Here is an 18994-nt window from a genome sequence, read left to right on the forward strand (position 1 = left end):
TCATTGGAATGACCCTAGCCATTCTTTTCCTGTTCTGTCTGTGTGTACAGTGCACTCTTGCAATATGTGGCCTCTGTGCTACATCATGTGTAAGGAAACCTGTATCAAGAAACGAACTAAGTAATAGGATGATGCTACAGCAACATCTCAATGACTTTATGAATACAGATCTGGACTCAGATTAGCGTGAGTATAGGTTATTGCCTACGCAAGGGCAAAAGGAGGGTCTGTGGTACTGAAAATTCTGGACTCGGGTGTCTATGGTACTGAACCACCGGACTTGTGTCATAAAACATCGTCGGATCCTGACGATTTTGGTACTAGCAGACCGGTAATGACTTAAATACTATACATAAGCATTTTCGTCATGTTCGAGTGACGAAATCACCCTTAAATCTAAGTTTTCGTCTTGAACCCTCGGGTTCCATTTTGTGAGCAGCAGCCATTTTGTGATTGCCCTCACATAGCCAAATGACTAAGGCCGTATTCAACCTAAAGGTCACGTACACCTTTTTGTTGACTCCTCTGTGACCTGGGCAAGCTGACTCCACTGCCCGGAGCCAAACCTGTTCGGGCAGTTCCTTTCCAGTGGCCGAGTGAGATTAGTATCAAGGCGCAACATGTCATAAAACTCCTCACCGCACAGAAACCATGCCTAATCTTACACACACCTGTCCCTGTTTCTTCTTTATGACCTGCTTTACGAGGAGGAGGTGCCCGTTTTTATTGGGGGTCCGTCGATATCTGATGAAAGTTCTGGGCCTTGCCGGGTAATTTATTATGGACTGGACAAACTGAAATGTGGGCTTGTCATCATGACTCTGCTTTTCCTTTGTAGTGAAAATATGTATATGATCAACTGTAAAATAAGGAATGTTTGCCTGAAGCTTATTATTTGGTATAAAAAAGAAGGATGGCTTTGTATTTTTTAGCAGTCTCCAGAGAACATACATGCTGTTGTACTTCTAGGATACCTGTTACTGGTTGCAGCCAATAAATACGATCCTTGACTTCACCTAGAAGACTCTGTGTTTCTGTAGTCTGAAACAGGAAGGACTTAGGAGTTTTCAGGTGTGTCCCCTGGCACCGCCGGGTCCATAAAAACCCGGTACTCCATGCTGTTATTTCAAATGGTCCATCTCAGATTAAGCTCATATCATGGAATATAGCAGGCATGAGGTCAAATACAAGTGACCCAGAATGGAACCACTATATAAATACTAGTGACATCTGTGTTCTCCAGGCAAATTGGGCCAAAAATCCATGCATAGGGTAGGATACAAAACCTATCAGATAGATGCAGTTCCATCGGTAAGGGGCGCGCCTCCAGAGGCCTTATCATTTGGGTCAGAGTGTCTCTTGAGATATCAATAAACAAATTAGATATTGACTCCTTAGATATACTTGGAGTGAAAATAATCACTAACGATAAACGGGTACTATATTTATATAATGTTTATAATAGGCCCTGTTCATCTTATAGGGAGTCACCCACAATTGAAATGTTGGACTCAGTGTTAGACACTTTGGACCCAGGAACAAGCAAGATAATATGTGGAGACCTGAATTGTAATTTCGAACCTATTGCAGGGTTGGATAAATTGCTTGAGGACGAAGACAGCGCCAATGGCATACCATCTTTAACCAGTAGTGGGACAGTCGCTGGCACTGTTCTAGCCCTCCAAATTACAAGGGTAATGACAGGCCATGGGATGAGGGCGTGTAATGGGCGCCTACCATCTGATAGCCCCAAAGCCCCAACTTTCTTTAGATCTAATGGACAGAGCAAAATCGATTATATTATTCTATCTTTGGATTTATGGTCGTTTACTTTAGATATGGTAATAAGAGCAAGAACAGATAGTGACCATCGCCCACTTGAAATTAGCTTTTCTTGTAGCCTACTATTGGGACGGAATGTTAATGAGAGAATGTGACATGTTACCGCGGACAATATTGTAGTTAGTACCAACCGACGTGCAGTAAAATGGGCATACATACCAGAGCAGGAAGAGCTAGTGGCAAACGTCTATAGTTGCTTCACCAACACATTTGGATCATACACCATCTCTCAAAATGAACCAAGGATATTCCTAGACCTTCATAAAATATTTGTCAATGAACTCTTGTTATTAATGACTAAGATACCGAAAAAAAGGACAGGAACAACTGACTTTAAGTCGTTAGGTAAACCTTGGTTTAATAAAGAATGTCGTACAGCAAAATTGACCCTAGTCCAGGCCATAAAGAATAAAAATGTTTTGGCAGTTAAAGAGACTAGGAAAGAATATAAGAGAGTGTTGGCTGATGCAAAATTCTGTTGGGACCAAGAAATTTGGCCCAGCATGCTCCTAGCGGCTAAAACAAAGGATCAAAAATTATTTTGGGAAATAGTGGCAAAAGGTAATAAAAAGGAGAAAGGTTCGCGAGAGGTCTTTCTTGATGAGGCCACCTGGATTGACCACGTCACCAAACTATACGCTATCTCAGAGGGGGAAGAAATTGAACAGGGTGAAATCACCTTGCCACTCGTAGATATTGAGAGCACACCAATAGTTTTTGACCAGGAAGAGACCGAACTAGCTATTGCTTCGGGCAAAAATTGGAAGGCCCCTGAACTTGACAAAATTCCAGGTGACTTATTCAAACCCAAATTAATTGTTTGGGCACCATATATAAATCACATATGTAATGTTATCGCTGCAGGTGCCGAAATCCCAGATACATGGAATGGGGCGGAAATTATTACTATTTTTAAAAAGGGCGATAGAAACGACCCTGCTAACTATCGCCCTATAAGTTTATAAGATATAACGCAGAAAATATTTGCAAGGCATATTTTAAACCGTATTAATACATGGATGGAAGATGAGTCAGTGCTCACAAAATATCAAGCAGGGTTTAGAGCTAAAACAGGTACCATTGACCAGGTCCTAAGGTTCTTTTCTTTATGCTGGAAGTATGTCACCCTAAGAAAAGGCCACCTGTATGTAGCATTCATCGACCTTCGGGCGGCGTTTGATTTAAACCCACGAGAATTGCTATGGGAGACACTCAAATGCCAGGGGTTACCGGCTGACCTACTGAGGCTAGTCATAAAATTACATACGAACAACTATGCAAAGGTTAGGTGGGGTCCCAACGGGGAACTATCACAATCCATACCAATAAAGAGGGAGTACGCCAGGGATGTGTGCTGGCCCCGACATTTTTTTCCCTGTTCGTCAACGTCATCCCGCTTTACATGGAGGCATGCGACAATGACTCCCCAAAATTGGGGGGCGAACGGGTTTCGTTCCTCCTTTTTGTGGACGATACAATTCTCATTTCACCCCGGGGTCTACAGAATCTACTAAACAGGTTCCAGACATATTGCAGTTCTAAGGGCCTAGAGATCAATGTTAAGAAAACAAAATATATGGCTCTAAATGCCCATAAAATTTTAGGAAAAACCTCACGCTAAATAGACAAAAATTGGAATATGTCCAGAATTTTACATATCTGGGGGTTTCTCTAGACTCAAAGCTACTCATGGACAAGCCAGATAGAAAAGAGCAAAATAGTTTTTAAACAAATTTCCCTTCCGATACTGAAAAGACATGGTAAATGCCTTAACAAAGCAGTTACCCTGGCTTTTGGAAAGGGGCGACCAATCAGTCCCCCCGAACGTATGGCAGAGTACCACGATCCCCCCGGGAAGCCATCTTGGGCGGGAGGCGAGTCTCGGCTGGTATGCCCGAAGCGGTGTAGCCTGGGCGCGCTTTTTCCCGCCCTAGAGTGGGTTGGCCTAGACACTGACGCGGCTGGCCACGCCCTTGGGGCAGGCAGGGGCGGGTTTACGCCCGCCCTGAAGACGGATAAAAGGAGGAACAAGACCAGAAAGCATCCTCTTGTTCCTGTGCTCTGAAGCTGCACCTCCTCGCTGCACGTGAGCTCGAGACGGAACGAAGAGCCAATTTTGAGCGTTGTAATCGTTCTTGTTTGTTTTCCAGATACTCTGTTGGGGAATGCCGAAGAAGGCGGGAAAGCGAATGACTACCGACCAGATGCTGCGTGTTCTCATGAAAGAGGTGACCGACCTAAAGAGGCGAATGGATAAGGACGAGGAAGGGGGGCCGAAACGTCCTCTGGTGGGAGCAGCCCCGGGAGGAAAAGGCAAGAGGCCCAGGAGGGGAGCAGCTGGGGGAGATATCCCGGGTCCCAGTGTCCCGCTCGAGGCACCCACTCCCGTGCCGGAGGAAGGGAATCCGATTCCCGTTGTGGTCACCCCCGTGTCCGGGGAAGATATGCCGCCCGAGCTGGCAGCACAATTAGCAGCGTGGTTGGGTAAAGGTAGCGAGGGCGCCACGGCTGTCGACGCGCAGCTGTTGATGAAGCAACTGCGTGAAACACGGGAAGCAGCGAGGGTATCCACGCCGGCTGCAGCCGTTGAGAAGCCACAGGGGACGGTTTCAGTCACAGACACAGCGTCCGGTTCAGGTAAGCGGCCATTGCCGATTGCGAGGGAGGAGTCGGCACCCTCTCGAAGGGAGAAGTTGGGTCAGCATGTCCCTTTAGCTATTAAGGAAAAGATATGGGCAGGGGAGTATGTAAACATCTTCTCGTTGCTTACTGATCATTATGAGATGGAGCATGTTAAAGGTCAGAAGGACCTCATGCATCCGAGTGTTTGGCGCGCAAAGATGGCCGCCTTTAAGGTAAATGAAAACATTGGCAATTGGGGCAAGGCGTGGGGGGTTTTCACATCGATCTTGGGAGAACGAAGGCCCGAATTGCTACCCGAATTACCGATTTATCAGTCACGGATCATGGGGTACTCTGTATCACACGAGGGTAATCATTGGTTCTGCTATGATAATATTTTCAGAAAAGCAAAAGAACATGATAAAAACTTAACTTGGGATTGTTATGATTCTGTGTCCTGGTCCAAAATGAAGGACACTGGTATGTTGAAATTGCCATTGGTAGGGAGTAACGTGGGCGAATCCTCCCGTCAGTACGCGGGGACGCCCTTTCGATCAGGTACGGGTACCGACAATCACTCGAAGCCTACCGGTAATACAGGTAAAAAGGGGGTTTGTTGGAACTTTAACAGGGGTAAATGTACTAGGCCCCAGGGGTCGTGCAAATTTAGACACGAATGTAGTGGGTGTGGGCAATCATCCCATCCTGAGTCCACGTGCAGAGCCAAAACGGGTGATAACGGGGGTAGAGGAGGTGCCAAACAGGTCTAACATAGTCCGAGGGGCACCTTTACCTACCCCGATTGATACCTTGGCAATGATTCCCTGGCTCAGTGAATACCCGGATCGTGCTTCCGCTGGGGTGGTGCGGAACGGGTTTTCATATGGTTTCCGCATCCCAGTGGGGGACTTTCAGGGTGTGGAGAAATGCAAAAATCAGATATCGGTCTTGCAGCATACGACTGTGGTACAGGCAAAGATCCGGAAGGAGGTTACTCGAGGTCGAGTCGCCGGTCCGTTTAGTGTACCCCCGGTTGCTAACTTTGTTTGTTCACCTTTAGGAGTGGTCCCCAAGAAGGACCCGGGTGAGTTTCGGCTGATACATAATTTGTCAGCCCCACGTGGTCTGTCTGTAAACGAAGCAATAGACCCGGAAATGTGTTCGGTGCGGTACGCATCCTTCGATGAGGCCGTAGCCATTTTGAATCGCCTGGGGCCCGGTGCGCTGATGGCAAAATCTGATATCGAGTCAGCGTTCCGGTTGCTCCCGGTACATCCAGACGATCAGCGTCTCCTGGGATTCATGTTTCAGGGTCAGTATTACATGGATAGGTGTATGCCGATGGGATGCTCTATATCTTGTGCCTATTTCGAGAAATTCAGTAGTTTCCTACAATGGGTCTTCACTAAGAAGACGGGTTTCCAACATGTGATGCATTATCTCGATGATTTTTTGTTCCTGGGGGCGGCCGGGGATCCGGAATGTGGGCAAGCTTTGGCTGCATTTTGTGTTTTAATGAATCAGTTTGGCGTGCCATTGGCACCAGGTAAGACGGTGGGTCCTTCGACTTGCCTCGAGTTTCTGGGGATCGAGTTAGACTCCGGAGAAGGTTGTTTCCGTTTGCCAGGTGATAAAGTGTTAAAGTTCAGGGCATCCCTGCAAATGTGTATGAGTGAATCTAAGGTTAAGCTGCATCAATTACAGCAGTTAGTGGGACAGTTGAATTTCGCCCTAAGAGTTATACCAATGGCCCGCCCTTTTTCCCGTTCGATCGCTCAAGCCATGGTCGGACTGAGGGAGGGCCATCATCGCACAAGGCTCTCGGCAGAGGTCCGCCAGGACATGCGCATTTGGTTGGCATTTCTGGCGGATTTCAATGGTCGAGTCGTCTGGAACAAACCGGCCGTGTCCTCTGAGGAGCTGGGGCTGTGGACAGACTCGGCAGGGAGCATGGGTTTTGGTGCCATTTTCGGCACTCAATGGTCTGCACAAAAATGGCCGGCATGGTGGCATAACAGTGGACTGACAAGTAACATTGCTTTCCTGGAACTTTTCCCCATTTTGGTGGCCCTGAGAACGTGGCCCGAAGGGTTCAGAGATCACTCTGTGGTATTTTGGTCTGACAATATGACCGTGGTTGAGTGTATCAATAGCCAGGCAGCACGATGCAAATGGATTTTGAGACTGCTCAAGGAAATCGTATTACTGTGTATGCAATTGAATGTGCTATTCAAAGCAAGACATGTCCCGGGGGTAATGAACCAGGCGGCTGATGCCCTTTCTCGTTTTCATATGCAGGCCTTCTGGGGTTTTCTTCCCACAGCGGACCCGGAGCCAGCACCCTTTCCCGAAGCTCTCTGGTCTCTCGGTGCCCCGAACTTCGTAACCTCATGGGAGAGAGTTTAGCACCCAGGACGAGGAAGGCATATGAAGGGGCGTTCCGGTCCTATTTAGCCTTTTTGGGGACTGCTAGAGAGGAGCTTTGGGGCCAGGAGGAATGGGTAGTGAACTTTCTGATGTCGTTACATCTGGCAAGGAAATCGGTGGCCACGGCCCAGAGGCATCGGGCTGCCATTTCCTTTGTTGCTAGGGCTCATGGGATCCAGGACCCGACAGCGTCTTTCGTTGTGCAAAAAGTGCTACGTGGGTGGCAACGCCTTGAGGGTCGCAGAGTAGATGAGAGGCGCCCGATAGGTTTGGATAGGTTGGCCCAGTTATTATCCAGACTCCCTACAACATGTTCATCTCAGTTTGAGACAGTGTTATTCCGAGCCGCTTTTACGCTGGCATTTCATGGGGCTATGCGAGTAAGCGAATTAGTGGCGAGGAACAAGCAGGATGTGACGGGAGGACTGTGCGCAGAGCACGTTCAGATCAGAGGGGAGACAATGACTGTCTCGTTTGTGAGGTCCAAGACCGATCAGAGTGGGATGGGTGACTGCATAATTATACGCAGGATTCCCGGGTCGTCCATGTGCCCAGTGAAGTGTTTAGAGGATTATTTAACACGAAGGGTGGCATCATGGGGGGGGACCTTGTTGAGACACACGGACGCCACCCCACTGACAAGGTTTCAGTTTCAGCGGGTGCTTGCGATGTCGATTACAGCTGCGGGCTTGAACCCGGGCGAGTTTGGGACCCATTCCTTTCGGATAGGGGCTGCTACAGAGGCTACAGCCAGGGGTCTGAATGTGGAACAAGTTAAACGTGTGGGGCGTTGGTCCTCCAATTGTTATAAAAGGTATGTGCGTTTGCACATGTTGTGAAGCTGTAATGATGTACTCACGCTTCTTGTTTTGTTTGGTTTTCAGTTACGCAAGCCTACGAGGCGGGGCGGACTATGCAGTCGACCCAACACCGGGCCAGCGGTCAGACATCACCGGCTGTGAAAAAGGAGGTGTGGGTCGTGGGCCACTCATACGTGAGGCGTGCCGCGGACGTATTCAAGGCAGGTGACATGGTGCACGTGGCTGGGGAATACGGGTACAGTGTGTCCTTCTACGGAAAGGGCGGTCTCTGTATTGACCAGTTTCAATCATTTTTCGAGGGTTTGCTAGGGCGGACGAGGTCACCGCCGTCTGTAGTCATAGTACATCTTGGGGGCAATGATTTGGTCACCATTGGTAGACGACTTCTCCTGGAGGCGATGCTTTCCACTGTAAGTTGGTTAGCGAGGAGAGTTCCAGGGTGCACAATTGCGTGGTCCCATATGATCCCACGAAAAGTGTGGCGGGGGGCTTTTTCTGTTCCTGCTGTGAATCATTCTGTGAGAAAAATTAATAACAAAGTGAGTAGGTTGTTCCGTTCCAATGCACTGCATTCTATTTCGCGTGGGTGTATTAATGATGACAGTATGTACGTGGGGGATGGTGTTCATTTGTCTCGGGTGGGGAATGAGTTACTCATAGGAGACTTCATAGCTTGGCTGAAGGCGTTAAAACATGACCTTTAGGTAGGAGTGTGGTGGGGGGGTCCGGATAGCCGGTCAACTATCCGGACCTGTGGCGGTAAGGTCATGATCGGTGAGCACTAATTGGAAGATCCCTATGAGTGGGCGTCACCCATTACGGATGGGGGCGCTCGGGGGAGGTGGCCATTGGCCCCTCAACGGGGAGGCGGTCCCTTCTAAGGATGGGTCGTCGAAAGGAAAGGGAAGGCGGTCAAGGCCCCTTCATGAGTAGGAGGGGTTACAGCCCCCTCCTGGGGAATTTCCCGGGGCCAGGACGTCTGCGACGGCAGATGTGGTAAGTTGTGTGGGGTTTGGGGGGGGGTCTACGCTACCTTCTAGATACCTCACACGAGTCCTCGTACGACCTTTAAGTGGCGTCGAGTTTTATTGGGGCCCCCGTCAAGTCAAGGGAAATTGGTAGTTGCACTTGAGGTATGCCTCCGTGCCGCCCCTCAAAAGTGAGGGGGATATGTCTGGGTTAGGGATCTTGACACCGGTTACGACCTTGCCGTTGGCCCTTAAACGTTAGGATGTACAATTTCAAAAGTTAAGTAAATGTTGGTAGGATGTTAGTTCGGCTAGGAGAACCTTTGTATTAGAGGATATGTTAAGGTTAGCCAAACATCGCAATGTGGTAATGAAATTGTACATAATATGAAACTGTTGATTTAATGTTTTAATTTTGTTTCATATTTTTAATAAATACGGCCGGGAGGGTCACTCCCTCCCGTCTTCCAAAAACTTCAGAACTGTTTCCGGTTTCCCATCCTTGGGGATTGTGTTGAGAGGGGGTGGCGGGTATCTCAGCCATATGGAAAGGGGCGACCAATCGGTCCCCCCGAACGTATGGCAGAGTACCACGATCCCCCCGGGAAGCCATCTTGGGCGGGAGGCGAGTCTCGGCTGGTATGCCCGAAGCGGTGTAGCCTGGGCGCGATTTTTCCCGCCCTAGAGTGGGTTGGCCTAGACACTGACGCGGCTGGCCACGCCCTTGGGGCAGGCAGGGGCGGGTTTACGCCCGCCCTGAAGACGGATAAAAGGAGGAACAAGACCAGAAAGCATCCTCTTGTTCCTGTGCTCTGAAGCTGCACCTCCTCGCTGCACGTGAGCTCGAGACGGAACGAAGAGCCAATTTTGACCCACCCACCAGCCCCTGAAGACAGCGAGTGGTTTTAAATAAAGTTTGATGGATAATTCTGTTTTTCGTTTACAGGCTGTGGTATTATCGTGAATATTTTGAGTATGCAATAAAGAATGATCGTTTTGTGTTAGGTTTTGCAAATAAAGTAATTCTGCTTTAGTGTTCATCAGTAAGCATGCTTTGAATAAAGTTGTTGTTGCTACTGTCTGTTATATTTAGTCTTTAGTTATTTAGTTCATTGTCGTATTTATTTTGGTCGGGCGGTAAGGTCATGATCGGTGAGCACTAATTGGAAGATCCCTATGAGTGGGCGTCACCCATTACGGATGGGGGCGCTCGGGGGAGGTGGCCATTGGCCCCTCAACGGGGAGGCGGTCCCTTCTAAGGATGGGTCGCCGAAAGGAAAGGGAAGGCGGTCAAGGCCCCTTCATGGGTAGGAGGGGTTACAGCCCCCTCCTGGGGAATTTCCCGGGGCCAGGACGTCTGCGACGGCAGATGTGGTAAGTTGTGTGGGGTTTGGGGGGGGTCTACGCTACCTTCTAGATACCTCACACGAGTCCTCGTACGACCTTTAAGTGGCGTCGAGTTTTATTGGGGCCCCCGTCAAGTCAAGGGAAATTGGTAGTTGCACTTGAGGTATGCCTCCGTGCCGCCCCTCACAAGTGAGGGGGATATGTCTGGGTTAGGGATCTTGTCACCAGTTACGACCTTGCCGTTGGCCCTTAAACGTTAGGATGTACAATTTCAAAAGTTAAGTAAATGTTGGTAGGATGTTAGTTCGGCTAGGAGAACCTTTGTATTAGAGGATATGTTAAGGTTAGCCAAACATCGCAATGTGGTAATGAAATTGTACATAATATGAAACTGTTGATTTAATGTTTTAATTTTGTTTCATATTTTTAATAAATACGGCCGGGAGGGTCACTCCCTCCCGTCTTCCAAAAACTTCAGAACTGTTTCCGGTTTCCCATCCTTGGGGATTGTGTTGAGAGGGGGTGGCGGGTATCTCAGCCATAAGAGATTTTTAAATCTAAAGTACAATCAGCGGTATTATATGGGGCAGAACTATGGGGACCAACATGCAGAAACTCCTTTGAAATCGGAGAGAATAAGTTCTTGAGGGGGTTGTTAAAATTACCAGTAAATACCCCATTTACTCCCCTACTTTTGGACTTTAACATGAAACGTATAGACCAATATGCAACCCTGAGACCCCTAATGCTCTGGGTCAGATTGTGGACGACTGTAGAACTGTCCGATTATGAGGAAGGCCTAAAAGAAATAAGGATCTTGATTGTTGTAAAAAGGTTCATTGGCTTAAACATATAAGATCTCGGTTGACAAAAATTGGTTTAGCTCACTATTGGAATGAACCAGAAACAATGAATCCGTCCTCAAATAAAATTCTAAAGCTTCCATATTGGTCATACGTAAGCCATGTGCTAGTGAATGTAAAAATACATGGATCCTTGACCAATACATTTTTACTGTTCAAAGATATAGCATCCTTTGAACCCTTTCTGGACGAGATTCATCCACCACTAGCAAAGGCAATCTATATGAAATTCAGATCCTTAGGACAAATGTTTTTGAAATGAGGTGGTCCAAGATTAGCTGTAATTTAAGTACCTTATGTGCAAACCAGGCATGGGAAGATGATCTACATATATTGCTTTTTTGCCCGAGGTATGCATTAGCAAGGAAAAGGTGGATACTGCCTCTTTGTCGTAACATGGGTTCTAGATCCTATAAAGAGGCTGGAAGAATCTTAAAGACTAATACCAGTCAGGTGGTAGTCTTTGGTGTTAGTAGATTCCTCCTGACAGTTAGCTTTATGAGAACGAAACTGGGTCTGAACCCTTGATGCTGTAGAAATTAATAATCATGTGCAAATCTCCATGTAATATGGTTAAAGAAGTATGAAGCAGAATATTATTAACATTTATACAGGTCATATTAATTGCCTTATATGATTGATCCCCTGATTTTTAGTTTTTAAAAATAATTTTTAAAATGTATGCCTTCAAGTGTATATCTATTTCCTTTTTAAATTGTATTTATCAACTTTTAAAATTATTTTAATATAAATATCCGCCCCCAGAATGGTGCCTGGTATGCACATGATATGAAAAGCCCATTAATTAATTGTCCCGTTATGTGATACTATGATATTGTAATGTATTTTATGCATCTTTTATGATACTTAACGTATCGAAATAAAGATTATCTCAGAGCTTTTTATGCCCTGGGGTAAATTTAATTGCACATTTCACTCCACATATTGAGATAAAGTGCTGGCCAAAATCGACTTTGATGCTAGGAGCTGCAATATTTTTACATATGCAGAACCCCTAAAGTCTCCCCTAGGTGTTCCTGGGGTGGGGGGGTCCTGTATATATATATATATATATATATATATATATATATATATATATATATATATATATATATATATATATATATATATATATATATATATATATATATATATATATTACCTACTGGCGGTCGCCAGTAGGTATATATAGTTAGGATTTTTTCCCTATGGGATTTCTGAAAATTCTATGTCTAATAACTTTGGCGTTTGTGGACGGAATTGGCTGAAATTTTCTGGAAAATGGCACATTTTGTTTCTGAGCAGCTCCTGGAAATTTGGGGGGTGTTCGGCAAGGGGGGGCTGAGATAAAAGGGGGGTCCCAAAACGCGTTTTTCCCATGTTAATTTCCATAGGGCGGTTGGCCTCACTTTTAGCCCGAACGGCTGAATGGATTTCCACCAAACTTGGCAAAATTGTAGGGACTGTTAGCCTGATGTGCCTTTGCTAGGTCTCAATATATGTGCTTCAGTGGATTTTGAGAAATTAACGTTTAAAACAAGATATATATCTGTAACAGCGCTCCGGGCTGCGCTCCGGTTCGCGAACTTTTCGCGTATCGGAACTTTGCGAAGCGAAGCTGATTGGCTCTCCGGTGTCTGTCAACATTCTAAACAGTCCGGAGCGGCCGCCATCTTGTCTCTCGGTAGGATCGAGAGACAAGAGGAGGCCAAAACAAAGGGGGAAATTACCATAAGGGGGCATAGTAGATCCTCGTTGACCCCCTAGGTTTTATGTGGAGGTTTTAAAAGGGCCCAAAAATTTTTGCGTGGTAAGCGCCAAGTTCGCGAACCGGAAAGCGTTCTGGGCAGCGTACTATAAGGATAAAAGAATGATAGACTTTTCTAATACTGTATGTTAATTATTTGTTGTTTTTTTTTTGTTTTCTTTATTTTTTTTTTTTTTTTTTTTGATTGTGTGTCATAACTCATTAAACTTTTAACATTCAATAAACATATAAAAATAAATAATGTGTCAAACAATTTTTGAATTAAGAAATTAGAATTTATTTTTCATTTTGTTTTGAGATGGTGGTCCTCTCTTCTCATGAGGAGGTTGAGGTGGTGGTGGGGGTCCACCAGCTGAAGCAAGGATAGAAGCCATTGCTGAACTACTGGAAAATGGTCTTTCTCTCACCAAGATGAAAGTCAGAGTGAGGAAAGAAGGAGGGGTTTTCATGATTTGGGAAAAGCAAAAGTTCTGAACCAATGAAAAGTGTTATTTTTAGGTCACATGACCTAGTCATACATCATTTGGAAACCAAAAGTGAAATGAACCAATGAAAAGTTTGATAAACAAGTCACATGACCTGTTCCGCTTACGTTACGCGGTGCGCGCCGCGTCCCGGATCGTTTCCGGTTCGCGGTCCGGAGCACTTCCGGGAGCGCTAACGCGGCGCGTCATAAGACGCATTACGCGACAATGATACGTCGCGCTTCCGCGACGCGTCACAGTTGCGCTAACGAAACGTTTACCGGTTCGCGGACTAGGTCGCGGCATCAAGATGAGCTAACGGAAAGCTTCCCGGTTCGCTTACCGGAAGCGAAGAAAAAAAATATTTAAAAAAAAATTATCAATAAACATCTAAAATATATTTTGGGATTTAAAGAAGAATACATTTTACAGCTACAGATGTTAGCTTTTAAAAAACCAATGAAATTCACAGAAAAAACCATAGGTTATAGACCATATATAGTTAGGAATTTGCATTTACAAAACCTTGAAAATTCACTGAAAAAACCATAGGTTACAGACCATATATAGTTAGGGATTAGCATTTACAAAACCTTATTTTACTCGCATAAAACCATTGAAATTTCATATATAGTTAGTTGCGCTAACTATATATCGCGCACCCGCAATCCACTGCTGATGATGTCACATATTACATCATTCATGACATGGTCAGTGACATCACTGATGACATCACTGATGACATCTCAAATGACATCACTGATGACATCACTGATGACATCTCAAATGACATCACTGATGACATCTCAAATGACATCACTGATGACATCTCATTTGATATTTCTGATCACATCACTGATGATATCATTCATGTGATAATACGATGAACCTCTTCAGACTCTAATATAACCTTAGATACAATCAGTGTAAACAGACACTCACAGACTGTCACTCATCCATGGAGTTACTCACACACCTAGTCAGTCATGCAAAGAATCAATCACACCTCCATTTCCTCAACTATACAGTTATACACACCTTACTTATTCAAACATATACTAACACACATTTACTCTCTTATACAATCCCTGATACAAGTTCACAATGATCCATACAGCCACTCACACATTCACTGGCTCTCATGCACAGGTATTTATATATGTCAACTCTCACATGTACTGTGTTTTACATATGTACTTACTTTGACATGTAGCACTAAGATATCCATTCACTCACCAATAGACTCATGCACACAGTCAACCGCCTATACAGCTGTTTCCACATGCTCTTTTGAACCCATACATCTAGTGAATCCACTGCTCACACATCTATGCACAGAGTCATACACCTCCCAGCCACCCACACACACACTCAGTGTCCCATACAAATACTTGGGCAACCAATCAATAACCCATATAGTTACTCATATAGCTACTGATCAACACATGCAGCAGTTTACAGAACAACAGACATAATGATGCACAAATTAAGACAGTTTAGTCACTAACTCATGCACTCAGTGAGACACATTTAATCACTCACTCATACAGTCAGTCATGCACCTACTAAATCCTTCATCCAGACACTTATACATCCACTCATTCTTCAATATGTAAGACATATTTTAACTTTACAGAAACATACAGTCACTGGATAATGTCATCAGTGATGTCATCAGTGATGTCACTGACCATGTCATGAATGATGTAATATGTGACATCATCAGCAGTGGATTGCGGGTGCGCGATATATAGTTAGCGCAACTAACTATATATGAAATTTCAATGGTTTTATGCGAGTAAAATAAGGTTTTGTAAATGCTAATCCCTAACTATATATGGTCTATAACCTATGGTTTTTTCAGTGAATATATATATATATGTAGAGTATTTATAAAATATGTTTTAATAAGCCCTGATGCTGGAAAAATGGCCAAAGTCATTTTTTTATTGCAAATCCCATGCCATATAGGTTAATATAGCAATAAGTTATTAGCTGCTAACGCTTGACAGGGGAAGGCTAAAAATCCCATTCAAAGACTTCCTAGAATGATATTAATAAATCCAACAATATGATATTGTTCAATTTCACCTATAATGCACAGACAAGAAGCCAACTTGTTTGTAAGCCCAGATGTATGCTTCCAGTGGTCTGTCCTGATTGGTCAGAGTTAAGTGTGTTAGCCAGGCTTCTTTGAAGAGGTGATAAAGAGCCCCTGTGGTTAACCAGGTCTGCTGGCAGGGCAGTGTTCTGTTACACAGAAATACCAGAGCAGGGGGAGGAGTCTTAAACAATGGACTTTAGTGGAAGGGGAAGACATCAGTGTCTTTTGAACCGAGCAGATTCTAGGCTTAAGGAAGGAATGAGCAGATGCAAGGGGGAGAGACTATGGAGATTAGCAATCCTAGGGGTGTGTTTAACCAGCTCTTCTCTCCCTGCTGAAAAATCAGCCTTTATGAATTTATTTGGAAGAAATATTGCACTCTGGGAGAAAATAGTGCCACACTCTGCAGGAAATGGTTAGACCTTTGGGTGGTACCCTGCATCCCATTGGACAGGAGTGACCTCCTGCTTGACCTAGAGAAATTGGAAAAAGTATCTGAGAAGGGCAGAACCCCTCAAATCTGCTGTTTGGAACTTAAGAAAGCAAGGCAGGCCATGCTGAGAAGTTTGGTGTACATTTCCTAAGGCCTGCACTCTGAAGATTGCACCTTCTGCACCATCTGGAGCTACAGCCCTGTTGACTACCTTGTTGTAAAAGGACCCATGAGTGGACTCCCTGCTGGCTACAGGTTAACAGAGCTCATCTGGAACATCACCAACAACAAGCCTCAACCTGCAGCATGACCAGTGGATTTGTAAGGGTTTTGTCCAAGTGGATTGTGGGGACTGAAGTCCTCAACTTTCAAGGAGCATCTTGGAGCTTCCAGACCGTTTGAGTGAGTTTGAGACACTTTGTGACCCTTTGGGAAACTTCAGGAAGAATTTCCAGGAGTTTGGAGCAAATTTGGAAAAAGCTCCACGAGGGGACCTACTCAACCTGGCCAGCCAAGCCATCTGCCATCAACTGTGAGCTGGACTGGCGTCCAGGTTCATCCTGCTGAGAAGCTCCGAAGGTCCCACTTCCAGAGTTTTTCCGGGAGTAGGTGAATTTTTAGGCCAGCAAACCCTCGCCAAATCCGGCCTGGTGAAGAGCATCAAGGGACCCTGCGAGAAAGAGCTCCAGAAAAGTTTCTAAGTCAGAAGGTAAAAACCTTGACCGAGACCTACCGCAAGGGGTTTCTGCTCTACTCTATCGTGGTTGGCCTGAAATTTTGACACGATCGACCAGCAACTCCAATAAGGCGCTTTAAGTTTCTTAGGGCCCGATGTAGGTGAGTTAATTTTTCCGGTTCTTAAATACCGATTCATACCGAATCGGTATTTATGAATCGGAAAACTGAATGTAGCTAAAAAATTGGTAAATAATACCGAATCGGTAACAATCGGAATCCACCCTCGGTAAATACCGAATCGGTAATCTCCGAATCGGTAATATCCGGGCCCATAGGAATGAATGGGAGATACCGAAATGGAAATTACCGATTCGGAGATTACCGATTCAGTATTTACCGAATCGGTAAAATCCGATCTCGAAAATTCGAATAGAAGACATGTGAGCCAGTTAACCAATCAGGGACACCCACCACACCCCACAACAAAGCAACTGAGAAATCAACCAATCAGATGCAAGTACCACACACCAGTACATGGAGGTGGCCACAACCATGCAGGTACAGAGCTACAGAACTGTTTGGAGAGCTGTAGGGAAGACAGAGGAGCAGGCTGCACTGAGCCCAGCAGAACATTACCATGGAGTCCCAGGAAGGCCAGAAGGATGGAGGTGATAGAGAAAGGAAGCTAAAATTCAGCACAGCTGAGCTCCAGGTGCTGGTGGAGGAGGTAGTGCAGCATTACAGCCAGCTTTTTGGGAGACAGTCCCTGCAAGTAGCAGAATCTGTCAAAAAAAAAACCTGGCTGGCGATCCAGAGCAAAGTAAATGCCCTAGGAGTCACACATCGGGAAATTGAAGATATCAAAAAAAGGTGGTATGATCTGAGGATCACCACCAAAAAGAAGATTGCAACCCAGAGGAAAGAATCCTTAGCCACAGTTGGAGGGAAGAGCCATGCACCAAGCCTCACTGAATTGGAGCAGCTGGTGGAATCCACCATGGAGCCGGAATGCATACACGGAATTGGGGATGCTGACAGCTCAGCCAGAGCTGCAAGAAAGAAAGGTAAGATGCATGGACATGAATCCCCACCCATTCCCTGGCCCCTACCCCAATGTGGGTGACTGAATCACAATCCAGAACACATGTCAGTACTCACCACCAATGCATCATGATAGTCGTAGTCATAGGAACATACATCAAAGCAGCCAACACAGAATTCAGCATGCCATGCCACACTCCCCATACACAAGCAGTTGAGGCATAGGAAATTGTGTGATAGGAATGTGTTTAATGAAGACACACAGGTGATCATTGTCCATGTCTGCCGACAGGAGAGTCATCGCGCAGTGCAGCGCAGGGAGGGGAGGCGAGTGCACCAGCAACGGCTTCGAGGGAGAAGCCTTCAGACACATCAGGACCCAGCTCTGTCCCTGAGGACACTTCCACAGCGCAGACACCCACAGCATTGGAGGAAGAATCCACAGCACAGCCACTGTCACCCGCATGCTGTTTGGGACACAGACTCCGGCAGCACCTGCAGGTGCCACAACATCAACCTCAGGGTCCTCTGTGCATGTGAGGCCAAGGAGGCAGGATGTTCCACCACTCAGGATCCTAGAAAGCTCTGATGAAGAAGAGGTGGAGGTTCACACACACAGCACTCCACCACTGTCTGGCAACGCAGGGCAACAGGGGTCATCAGGATCTGTGCGTGCAAGTGTCCGTGGTCGTAGGGCACGTGAGCGAGACGAGGGGCAGGTAATGCAGGGGGTCTTTGCTGGTTTGGAAACCACTATGGTGAAGATCCAGCACATGCAGGTGCGCATCCTGAACAGCAGGATGTCAAACATTGATCGGGGATATGCTCCATGGCCCTAGAAATGGAGTCCATGGCAAAAGGAATGGAGTCCATGGCAGAGGGGGTGAGGGAAATGGGTGTGCGCATAGGTTCCCTCTGTGACATGCTGGAGAGTGACCAGACAGAAAGGCGCAGGAATAGGCAGGTACTTAAGCAGCAGATTAACGCCATCAACCGGCTGGCAACTGCAACCACCCTGCTATGCCGCCGGTCAGTGAACATGCAGACTGACATTGTGCACTGCTGCAGTGACTTGTCCAGGGGGATGGGGAGAGTGACCTCTGCTATGGAGGTACTGCTGAAACAGCAGACAGCCACTGCTGGTAACATGTGTGTCGAGGACACAGAGGAGTCCACAAGCAGGAGTGGATCCAGCACGCCTGTACAAGACGTTCGTCGGAGCAGCAGGTTCCATGCAGAAGACCCTCCTCCCTACTAATTATCTACTTTCCAACACTTGCGATCAGGATGGACTTGATTTCTGAATCCGACTTATGCCCCATTGCAGTAGGTCTTAAATCATGCCAGTTTCACAGACAGGGTCAACCAGATGGCCGCAGTTGTCGCTCTAGGCTCATTGGCGCTGTTTCAATTAATGTCTCATGTTCTCCTCTTGTTTTTTTTCTTGTTTTGGTGTCATTTTGTTAATGAAATTACAATTTTTACAACCTGGAGTGGGATCTCTTATTGTGTTGTGCTTTAGACTTTTAACTGCTTTATTTCTAAATAATTTACACATCTTCTTAAGTGAAGGCTATCTCTTCCGAGCCACAGCCTCCAGGGGTTGAGGTCAGGTT

General features: G+C 46.0%; 1 pseudogene; it reads left to right on the top strand.

Annotated features, from left to right (window-relative positions):
* The first annotated feature begins 2345 nt into the window (after nt 1–2345).
* On the top strand, nt 2346–18636 carry LOC147671271 (uncharacterized; annotated as a pseudogene).
* The last annotated feature ends 358 nt before the right edge of the window (nt 18637–18994 follow it).

This window comes from Lissotriton vulgaris, unplaced genomic scaffold (assembly GCF_964263255.1).
Source record: "Lissotriton vulgaris unplaced genomic scaffold, aLisVul1.2 SCAFFOLD_859, whole genome shotgun sequence".
Classification (NCBI taxonomy): domain Eukaryota; kingdom Metazoa; phylum Chordata; class Amphibia; order Caudata; family Salamandridae; genus Lissotriton; species Lissotriton vulgaris.